The sequence below is a fragment of the Ovis canadensis genome, chromosome 2 (assembly GCF_042477335.2).
Source record: "Ovis canadensis isolate MfBH-ARS-UI-01 breed Bighorn chromosome 2, ARS-UI_OviCan_v2, whole genome shotgun sequence".
NCBI classification, from domain to species: Eukaryota; Metazoa; Chordata; class Mammalia; order Artiodactyla; family Bovidae; genus Ovis; species Ovis canadensis.
The window spans coordinates 62,170,953-62,181,983 of NC_091246.1; the positions used below are offsets into that span (position 1 = coordinate 62,170,953).

Here is an 11,031-nt window from a genome sequence, read left to right on the forward strand (position 1 = left end):
CATAGTCAGGACTGGCTAAGTTTAGAATAAATTAAATTGAGTAACTATATTTTAAAATTAAGCTGGTCTAAAGCTTCTCTCTCTGATATGAGGACAACTTTTCTTAAAATACTGGATTGCCTTTGATAACAGATTTTAAGTTTCTTTACCTTTTAAGTGATCTATTCTGTATTTGCCTTTGAAATATTTTATTGTTACTTTTGGGGGGGGGGGGGTTTGTAAAGCAGCTCAGTCTTGTCCGTCTCTTTGCGATCCCATGGACTATACTGTTACTTTGGCTAAGTGAATAACTACTATTTCACAGAGATCCATGATCCTATTTAACTGAGTAGATAGGATTTATATTTTTCAGACAAACTTCAAAATCTTTTGATATTTTTCTGACAAACTTCCAAAATATAAATTTTTAATTGTAGTTCTTTTGACCTCCAGCTAACTTTGAAATGTTTTAGAAGGCCATAATGCATCTCAGACAGAAATATTAACTAGTACATTAAATTATTTGGTGAGCATTATTATTACATGAGTGATAACCTTTTAAAATATATATATCCATAATGTATGGATATTATTAATACATTATGGATTCGTACATTATTATCATTAATAATGTACATTATTAGTATATTATTAATACAGTACAGTCTATTCTAGACTTTCCTGGTGGTTCAGATGGTAAAGAATATGCCTGTAAATCGAATCCAGGGTTCAACCTCTGGGTCAGGAAGATCCCCTGGAGAAGGAAATGGCAACCCACTCTGGTATTCTTGACTAGGAAATCTCATGGACAGAAGAGCCTGGCAGGCTACAGTCCAAGGGGTCACAAAGAGTTGGACATGACTGAGTGACTAAAACTGGGGTTATTCTAGAAATTACATGGAATTTCAAAAACTTAGTATGCTCTATTCTAGTTATTTCAAAATGTTGCATGTCACAGCAAATTTCTTATCAACTACATTATGATCAGATATTTAATCATGACTCTTTAAATCTTTCTGTCATTTATAGACAGTTGTACTCTGCTAAATCTCAAATTATACTGAAGAACGAGGTAAGAAAGAATCTTAAGGAAACTTGATGACTTCATCAAAAGTTTAACAAGAGGATTAGTTATGGAGTGAACTGGTGAATACAGTTATAATGCTTATTTTTCTATCCGAAACATTTAATCTGTGTTTTCCAGATATAAAGAAACCCTTCCCCTCAATCTAATTATGACTTACCAGCAGTTTAATAATTACACCTCTGTAAGCATACTGAAATATTTTTCTTTCATCTCTACCTGACCCCTCCATGGACTGGAAACTCTTAGGCTGCCAGCAGCTTTATCAGATAAACTAGAAAAGCCACCTTCTCACAGGTGCACATGTGAAGGTACTTTGCAGACCTCAAAAAGGAAGAATTTACCTAAGTAGAAATCTGTGACAAGTCATTGGCTTGGCTTTCCTGACTCAGAGACACCTTTTATCAATTGATCACACTTAATCTGTGAAAAAGTTAACCTTGATTTGACTATACTGGAGAAGGAAATGGCAGCCCACTCCAGTACGCTTGCCTGAAAAATCCCATGGACAGAAAAGCCTAGGTGGGCTACAGTCTATGGGACTGCAGAGTCAGACATGACTGAGCAACCAAGCAATAGACCACATTTGTAAAAATGAGGGTAATTTCAGAGAAAAAGAGACGTTTCAGTAGATATCAAAATCTAACTCTGTTTACTGAGGCCTGTATTTCCTGAGACTCACTTCCTAGTTCCTTGCTGTTATGTTATATTGTTGTGAAGTTTAACTGAGTTATGAGAACGGCACTCTAAGTCTGTTTCTGAAGCATAACTGAGTAACCTATCTTTGGATGAAGATCAGGTGCTCCATGATCTGCAACCAGGAGGTTAACACCAGGGTATGGTCATTTAAACATAAAGGCTCCCCTCATGCTGGGGAAAATTAAACCATACTAGAGATAACCAGCATAGTAACACTAAGAAACTGGGCTAGGTGCCTTATGGATATAACTTCCCTCAAAGATAAGGATTGGTACAGAACAGATTAAGATGATCCGGGAAATAATGGGTCACACCTAATGGAAGTTCTTGACTTAAATTCTTACTTAGGACTTTACTAATACTACTAGCTAAATTGTTCTCTGCATTTCCAAAAGTGTGACTCTAGCTCTGATAAAATGAAGTTTCATAACCATACCAAGATCAACAATGGTAATAGTGTAACTCCAGATATGGGAAGAAGCAACAACAGAGAATATTTTCCGGGACCATAAAAGACTATTAAGACAGGTAGTCCAGACACTTTTGGCTACTGTTGAGTAACAGTCTTTTATGGTCCCGGAAAATATTCTCTTTTGTTGCTGCTATTTACCTCTGACAGGGTCCAACAGTTTCAGGCTAAACTCATGTTACAGAATAATGCAGAATGCTGGTTTTGGGTGAAGACTACCTCGTGGTGAGAGACTTCTACTCTACTAGGTAGGACTATTCCCACTCTCAACAGGAAGTATTTGTAGAAGAGATCTCTACCTCAACTCCCAGGAAGTATATTGAGTATAAAGTCTCTCAGGGGGGAACTGTTAGGGGAACCACTAACTGAAACCATCCTCCAGCCAGGCACCTAGTAACCACTTGCATGAGTTATCTTACAACAGGAGGTCCTAGTTAAGCAATGTAGATGTAACAAGATATCACCAACTAGAATAATTTAGGAAAAGTTAAAAGGAGAGAGAAGACACCAGTCCATACATCCTACCAAACTCCCAGAATCCTTCTGGCTGGAAGCCATCTTGGCTGAGAGATGCACGTGCCATTAGGAAGGACCCTGAGTTAGAATGACTGGCCAGAGACAAACAGGAAACTAACCTCATTACCATAAAACCAGAGACTGCAAGCCACGTGGCAGAGCAGTCCTCCTGGATTCCCTTACCCTGCTCCTCTCTGCCCCGGCATCCCTTCCCCATAAAGTCTCTTGCTTTGTCAGCACATGCGTCTCCTTGGACAATTAATTTCTGAGTGTAGACAAAAGCCCACTCTTGAGCCCTGTAAGTGGTCTCCCTTCCTGCAACAATAATGGCCACATTTTGCGAGCATCTTATTGGCATCCATGCATGCATGCATACCCCAGACACATTTCTGCAGAGCCACTTCAATGTTGCCTTCTAGGCAAGTGTAAGAAAAAAAAAACACTCCACCATCCTGTGTAGCCAGAGACCTAAGTGAAATTACCCCAGACCTAATTAAGAATATATTATGTCCCCATCCTAGCCCACCTGCCATCCTCTCTCTCTCATAGAAATGTGAATTTATGAACTGCCCTTAAAAAATATTTAACTCCTCCATGTTTTCATTACCATGGTACTGATCACTGGGAGTAGCAGGGAGATGAGTAAGGGACTACCAAAAATGTCCAGGGCTCTATAAAAAGCACAGGATGAAATTATGTAGAAATTTGAGGAATTATTTGAAAAGTCAGTCTAAGGCAATAGAGATTCAGAATCAGATTTAGAATCAAATGAAAATACTGAGGTCCAAAGTACTCTATGGACTGACTTATCAAAGTGACCTAATAAGTTAATTTAAAAAAAAAATTGAGATCAGAATTTCACTCCAAAGCTAACGTTCATTTCCCATTACTATATTCTGCCTCTCTCCCCTCCAAATCAGACTTTGGTCTTAGAATAGCCTAATTAACCCATCTTTATACCTAAATTCCTATCAGTAACAACTAGTTCATATGAAAAAGGAATTTCTCTCTCAGGACTCTCTTTTTAGCTTATTTTTTAATGTAAGCACATTGGGGAAGACGATTCTGATAAATCAATGATTTGTTTAACACTGCAGGTAAATCTGCTCATCATATGTGAGGCAGTGAGTTTATTCGCAGAGGCCCATGGAACTGAGAAAACAGGAAGCCAAGTGCCAGGTGATGTCAGTGACAAAAACCGGGATGCTCCTGGGCAAGACATGGTTGTAAGGCTCTCTGGGCACGTGGCCTTGGTCCCCAAATCAGAGCTCCAACAACAACGGACTATGGCACTCAGGTCTACCAAAGGTTAGGTCTGAAGAAGGATGGACACCCAATGGGAAATCCGTCTAAGATCAGACATAGACCCATGCCAATCTTAAGGTCACAGCATGCTGGAAAGGTTCAGTGTGTTAGCCAAAGGCCATATAACAGGGAACATATGTCCAAGAAAACTAAAGACAAGTGTTCAGGGGAGACCAAGCAGCATACATCCCAGTGCCAGTCAACAAGAGAGTGCCTGATTAGATGTCAAAACATCAGAGAGACCCAGTGCCAACTGAGAATCAGGAAATGAGCAGGAACCCATTGTGGAGAACAGAGCTCCTACTAAGTCAGTGTCAAGTCCTAGGGACCATTTAGAGACTCAGTATTTAGGTATAAACTTGGACTCTCCTGAGTAGGAAGACGTTAGGCAAGAACTAGAAGCAGCTCTGTTGAGGGGACAGGCTTCCTGAAAGAGGAAGTGGGCAGTCACCATAAGCACTGACTCCCACTCAACAGCTCTTCTTAATGTATACCCAGGTTGTGATTTGCAGCTCCTTGGGTGACTTCGATTTAGAACCTGAGTTCTGAGGAATAAAAGAGAATGATTTATTCCTCAACAGAAAAACTAGGCTGAAAACAATCTTGGGTGTGATATACTATTCAGAAACTAACTTTGGAGGGACTGGTGTTTGTTGCTATATTTCTCAGACAGTTTTCTTGTCTGAAACACTAGTAAGAATACCTTCAGTTTAGGTCCTCCCAGGGATATCTGACCTGTATTCAGGTCAAGAAGCAACCATTAGAACTGGCTATGGAACAAAGGATTAATTAAAAATTGGGAAAGGAGGATGTCAAGGCTGTATATTGTTACCCTGCTTATTTAACTTATATGCAGAATACATCATGCAAAATGTTGGGCTGGATGAAGCACAAAGCTAGAGCTAGAATCAAGACTGCCAGAAGAAATATCAACAACCTCAGATACACAGATGATACCACTCTAATGGTAGAAAATGAAGAGAAACTAAACCAGCCTCTTGATGAGGGTGAAAGGAGTGAAAAAGCTGGCTTAAAACTCAGTGTTCAAAAAACTAAGATCATGGCATCCGGTCCCAAAACTTCATGGTAAATAGATGGGGAAAAAGTGGAAACAGGGACAGATTTTATTTTCTTGGGCTCCAAAATCACTGCAGCCATGAAATTAAGACACTCCTTGGAATAAAAGCTATGATAAACCTAAACAGTGTATTAAAAAACAGAGACATCAGTTTGCTGACAAAGGCCCATATAGTCAAAGCTACGGTTTTTCCAACAGTCATGTATGGATGTGAGAGCTGGACCATAAAGAAGACTGAAAGCTGAAGAGCTGATGCTTTTGAATTGCGGAGCTGGAGACGACTCTTGAGTATCCCCTAGACGGCAAGGAGATCCAACCAGTCAATCCTAAAGGAAATCAACCCTGAATGTTCATTGGGAGGACTGATGCTGAAGCTCCAATACTTTGGACACCTGATGTGAAGAACCGACTCTTTGGAAAAGACCCTGATGCTGGGAAAGATTGAGGGCAGCAGGAGAAGGGTGCCACTGAAGATGGGATGGTTGGATGGCATCACCGACTCAATGGACATGAATCCGAACAAACTCCAGGAGATAGCAGCAGACAGAAGAGGCTGGTGTGATGCAGTCCATGGAGTCACAAAGAGTCAGACACAACTGAACGAATGAACAACAACAGGGCTACTGTCAACAAACTTTCACAAACTCATCAAAACAATAGGCCCCCAAAGCAGCTCCCAAACCCTGTAAACCGGCATACACAACAATTCAGAGAGAGTCCTAAGAGTCTGATTTCCAAGAAAGGAAATATGAGACTCCGTGGAATCTTCCAAATCTGGAGTCTGGAGACATCTGCCAACTGTGCCAAAAAACCTGGAGGGTCTTCTCTCAGCCTAGCATTTCTCATCTGTGCTCAGAGAACTGTAATTTGGAGGGATCCTCTCCACAAGCATGGATTGGGTCAAGACATTTCTAGAAGATCCAGCCACCCCAGAACACTCTCCAAGTGGAAGTCATACAAGTATCATACCAGTGGGTTGAATCAAGGCTGTCCTCATAGACAAGAGAATCCTGACACAGAAGCCCTGAATTCCCCAGAAGCCAGTAAAATCCCTGAGTCAGGGATGTCAGAAAGGCTCTCGGGGTGGTTTTCAGATCACTGTAAGAGGCTGACCCTCCAGCAAGGGAAAAAACCTGGTCTAGACACCCGAGAGTCAGTTTCTAGGGTCTCCTTTAATTTGAACTTAAACTGCTTTCAGGCTCCCTGGGAAACAGGAGCAATAGACTAGGAGAGAACCACCAGATACCTCCCTCCAGGGACCCCAAGCTCTCACCACTCCATGGTCCCCTCCGTGGCTTGCCGCTGCTGCCACCACCCCCACCCCTTGCTTGTCTTACACAAGTGCCTGAGTAGGGGCTTCCTCACTGTTCTGTCCACCCAGCAGCAACTAAAGCCAGGCACCTACCTCTTCCACTTCCTCTCAAAGCTACTCTCATGCCCTCAGCCCTGACAATTGCACGGTGAAGAACAGTCTGTCTGCTTGCCTGCTGATTCAGTGCGCTACTGGGTGTGGCCCCTCGGGCCTCCTGTCTTCTTGGCCTCTGGCTGACAGGCTGCCCAGGCCCACTACACCTTCCCCCCAATCTGCAACCTGCACCCCCTCTGACCTGGCGCCTCTAATAAATTCAAGTTCACACGGGGCGGCAGGAGGTGGAGACAGGGGTGAGAATGAGTATCTTCTTTGGTTCCAAGAATATAAAACCAAAGCAATTTATCAAATTCTAAGAAAGCTAATAATTTTAAAAATGCTCATCAAAATGCACAAACACGGAACTCTCCCCTAACTCTTACCCTAAGAGTAAGTTGAGGGATTTGCCTTGTAACTTCCTAAAAATTCTACAGACACTCAAACACTGAGTGGGAAACAACTGGAAAGAATTAATAAAAAAGGAGGTGGCCTCAGCAGCCCCACCAGTGACTTGTGTGAGTGAGCTGAAGCTGTGACCCTCTTTAACTCACATCTGCAAACTAACCACCCATAGCTCCTGTTAACCACTGACAAATTGATAAACACAGGAGTAGATGGTTCACATGTGGACATTCAAATGTTCACTTTCTGCGTGGAGCAATAATGTTTTTCACAAACTGCGACACTAGGCAAAAGGCTTTCTCTTTAATTTGGGACAGTTTCTCCACTTCACGGTTCCACACCAAATATCCCTGGCTTCTGTGAGAGAAGCTCAGGCCCTGTGCAGTCAAGCAAACGTGGACAGGCCATCGTGTCAAGTTATTTCATTTCTTTACATGTCAAACAACTTCCCTCATGTCTGCCTACTAAATTCTTACTCAGCACTGGAGACGCTACTTAATTTTTCCCTCTTTAGCAACACCATCTCAGCGTCTTCAAGCTCCTTGCCTTGTACTTCTAGCCCTCTAACCACACTTTGATAATATCTCCTATCACATGTGTGGCAATTTTTCACATGTGTAAGGCATGCTCAAACATTTTGGGTAGGAAAGTAAATTAGAACTCCCTCTTTGGGAGAGCGTTTTGGAAATGTGTGTGAATGTGGCAATGTATTAATACATACCCTCTGGAACAACAATCCCACTGCCAGGACTATGTCCTGTGTATATACTCACACATGTAAGCAACAAGGCTGTTGTAACACTATTTGCTGTAACAGAAGAAACGACTGAAGCGTGGTTCATGGGTTTGGTTAAGTAAATACAATAGAGTACCAGAAAGCTGTTCAAAAGAGTCAAAAATCTCTCTATATACTGATATCTGAAACTATTTTCCCAAGCCCATGTAATTTGTTTGATAATGTTTTTTCCCCAGCTTTATTGAAGTATGAATGAAATGACAAATGAATAGAGAATTTGACTTAATAGTTCAAATCAGCCCACTAAAAGGAAGTGTCTGTCCCCCGTCTCTCTCCCTCTTCCCAAGCCCATGTATTTTGCTTCCCATGGCCATTACTCAAGTGAAGACAAATTTGGCAATGGTTTTCATTGGACCTCAGGTATGAGATGAAGAGGATCAGAAAATGTCACCCCAAGATGTAAAGATGGGCCAAAGGATGTTGAATGAGATTTGGACTAGAATCCTCTCATTCTAAGCAGGTCTGATAACCTTCCCATGTGGCCGGAAGCCTGATGCCTGTCTGACCTTGACCAATTCTTTTAAATGGCTTATTGATTTTCGTGATGGAAATAAAGCAGCCTAAATATTTCACTGTCTTGGGAAAATAAATTCAAGGGGCTTTGAAGAAGTAAATGTCAATGTTTTGGGTTCCTTCACAGTTACAGTAAAAACATTACAAAACTTCAAAGATGTCACACATATGCTGCTGATCTAACACCTTTGAGAGGGAAAAGGTTTTCATCTAAAATGATCTGAAGTTTTGTATAATTTTTTCCTCTCTGAATAAATGAATCAGTTAAAGCTATCACTAGATGACAGCTAGGGATGATTTTTATACTTTCATTTATTTATTCATTGTTCTCTGTACTACAGCTTCTAAATTTTCTATAACAAAAACATATTACTTCCTTTTTTAGCTATAAGTTTTTTTCAAGCAAAATGGTTAAGTCAGCCATCCAATTATAGATAGGCGACAATCTAAGATATTTTCTGGAGATACCTAAATCTCTCCTGTTAGTTTCAAAAGCTTCAGGGACAAGATCATATTTTATTGTTCCTTGGAGCTCCAGGGTCTAGCACAGGCCTGAAATATAAGCTGCAGGTATTAAGAAGTGTTTAGCAAATGAATTTTGGATATGGCCACTAACCAAAACTCTGGTATAACCTCAGGAAAGTAAAAAAGGAAATGAAGTGGCAGGGGTCTCCTGCCAGCAGCTGACTAGGACTCTGAAAGAACATTCCTTTGGAAAATGGTACCCCTACTGAGTATACACCAATCACCCCAACAGATACATCAGCCCACATTATAGCTACATGTCCACTGCTACTAAAACCTTCCCGTAAGTCCTCTGTCCTCCTTCACCTAGCTCCCCTCATTTCCACACTGCCTCTGAAATTGAACCATGCTGCTTCACCCAGATCTTGCACTGCAGGAAGCTCTAAAGACTAGCATTATGATGTCCCACTTGTGTTTCTTGTAGAGATGTCCAGTTCACGGCAATACTTAAAGAGAACCCACCCATGAGAAGTTCATTTCAGATCTCACTACCACTGTAATAACTCTTCTCAGAGCAAGTAATACATTTTAATTTTATGAACACTGAGAATCTTAGTAATTGATCTGTTCTCTCTCTCTGCTTGAAGCAAAGAGCCAAATCTACAGGCCTTCTTTAGAAACTTTGCAAGTTCTTACAACATGCATGTCTGTAAGATAACTTTCTCTCCAGTTTCCTCTTGTTATTCTTTCCTCCTTCTATAGGACCCCACTTCCTGCATCTTTTTTTTTTTTAATCAAGTCTCATTCAGGATGAGGCAGGGGTGCAAACAAACCAAGAAGCTAAGAATTAAATACACCCTGCCTTCCAATTCCAAGTTTGCTTTTGACATTTTCACCCATCTATCTTGCCTACAGGACAAGAAAGTCTGACTGAGGACCAGAGACACTCTCCTTCCCACTTCCTGCCTACCAGGAAGTACACATGATGACAGGAGTTAATGGTAGGCTTTGATGTAAAGCACAGTAACATCACAGTTAAGAGCTCAGACTCTGGGGCCAAACTGCCTGGGTTCTAATTCTGCCCACTCCTCTCCACTCAGTGGCTAATCTTGGGCACCTTAACTTGACCTTTCTTGACTTAGCTTCATTTCCGCATCTGTGAAATGGGAACAATGCAGGTACTGACCTCATAGGGTTATTGTGAGAGGTAAATGAGATAATACACGGAACGTGCTTAGATCAGTGCCTGGCACACTGTAAACGAGAGCCAGGACTATAATAGTCCCCTCCTGTTTTCAACTAAGCCAGGCCACACAAAGTTTCAAGTTGGATTAAAAGTAATATTTCTCACTGTAAATTAGGTCACTGACAGATTATTTCTAGGGTGATCTTATTTTAGTTTGGATCTCATTTACAAATCAATGTGGAGTCTGAATAGTAGTCATTTTTTAACCATTTGCTTTCTGATTTACTGAATAGAAGGAGAAAGCAGGAAGGTCAGACAACAAAAATGGTTCCTGAGAGTGTATTTCCAACTGGTCACAGTGTGATCCCTACACCCAGGCAAATACACAAAAACATATCACATCCGTGCCCCTCCAGCTGTAGCACAGACATCACCGAATGTCTAGAGATGAAAAACCTCATGAATGGCTTCTCAGGACCTTCTTTGAAATAAAGTACTCTGTTCAGTTATCAAAGAATAACTCTGTTGTGTTGATTACTTGAGGTCCTGATTTATACTTAAGTTTTAAAAGCTGCCATTTTCCACAAAGGCACTTAGAAGGCAAATTCCTCATCAGACTCCATTTCTAAAGAAACACAGAGCCCAATCCTAGCCATGTCCCACCTTCGCTCACACCAGAACCAAAGTCCCAGCAAAGTCACACCCCAGTCCACCAAAATTCAGGTTCTGGGTGACTGACTATGTCACATATGCGAGTGTGTACAGAATTTTCAAATAAAATGACTTGAAACTACCACTGCATGATGGTGAAGAAAGAGAACTGGATGAAAGTTGAACAGCTTGACTAAAGTTTAGAAAAATCAAGAAAAAAATCAATCACTGAAACGACTCTCTTAATCAAGGTTACTTTGAAACTGGATGTAAATAGATACATTTCAGCCTGTAACATACTGAAGTTACCTAAGACCAGGAAGAAAAAAGCTGAGAGTATGTCAGAGCCATTTCTCGTCCATTTTCTACGTTTTCTGTAATCACCTACCCAATGAAGGTATGAGTTTCTTACAGTATCGAACTGAAATGCCTCAGTCCCTTTTAAATTCTTTCTCCCTGTCCCAGAAAATATTCTAAGGA

At 41.1% G+C, this 11,031-nt stretch overlaps 1 protein-coding gene across 1 annotated transcript in view; it reads right to left on the bottom strand.

Annotated features, from left to right (window-relative positions):
• OSTF1 (osteoclast stimulating factor 1) overlaps window positions 1-11,031 on the bottom strand; it is a 55,905-nt gene that overhangs the window by 42,585 nt on the left and 2,289 nt on the right. The gene's annotated exons all lie outside the window — the stretch shown is intronic.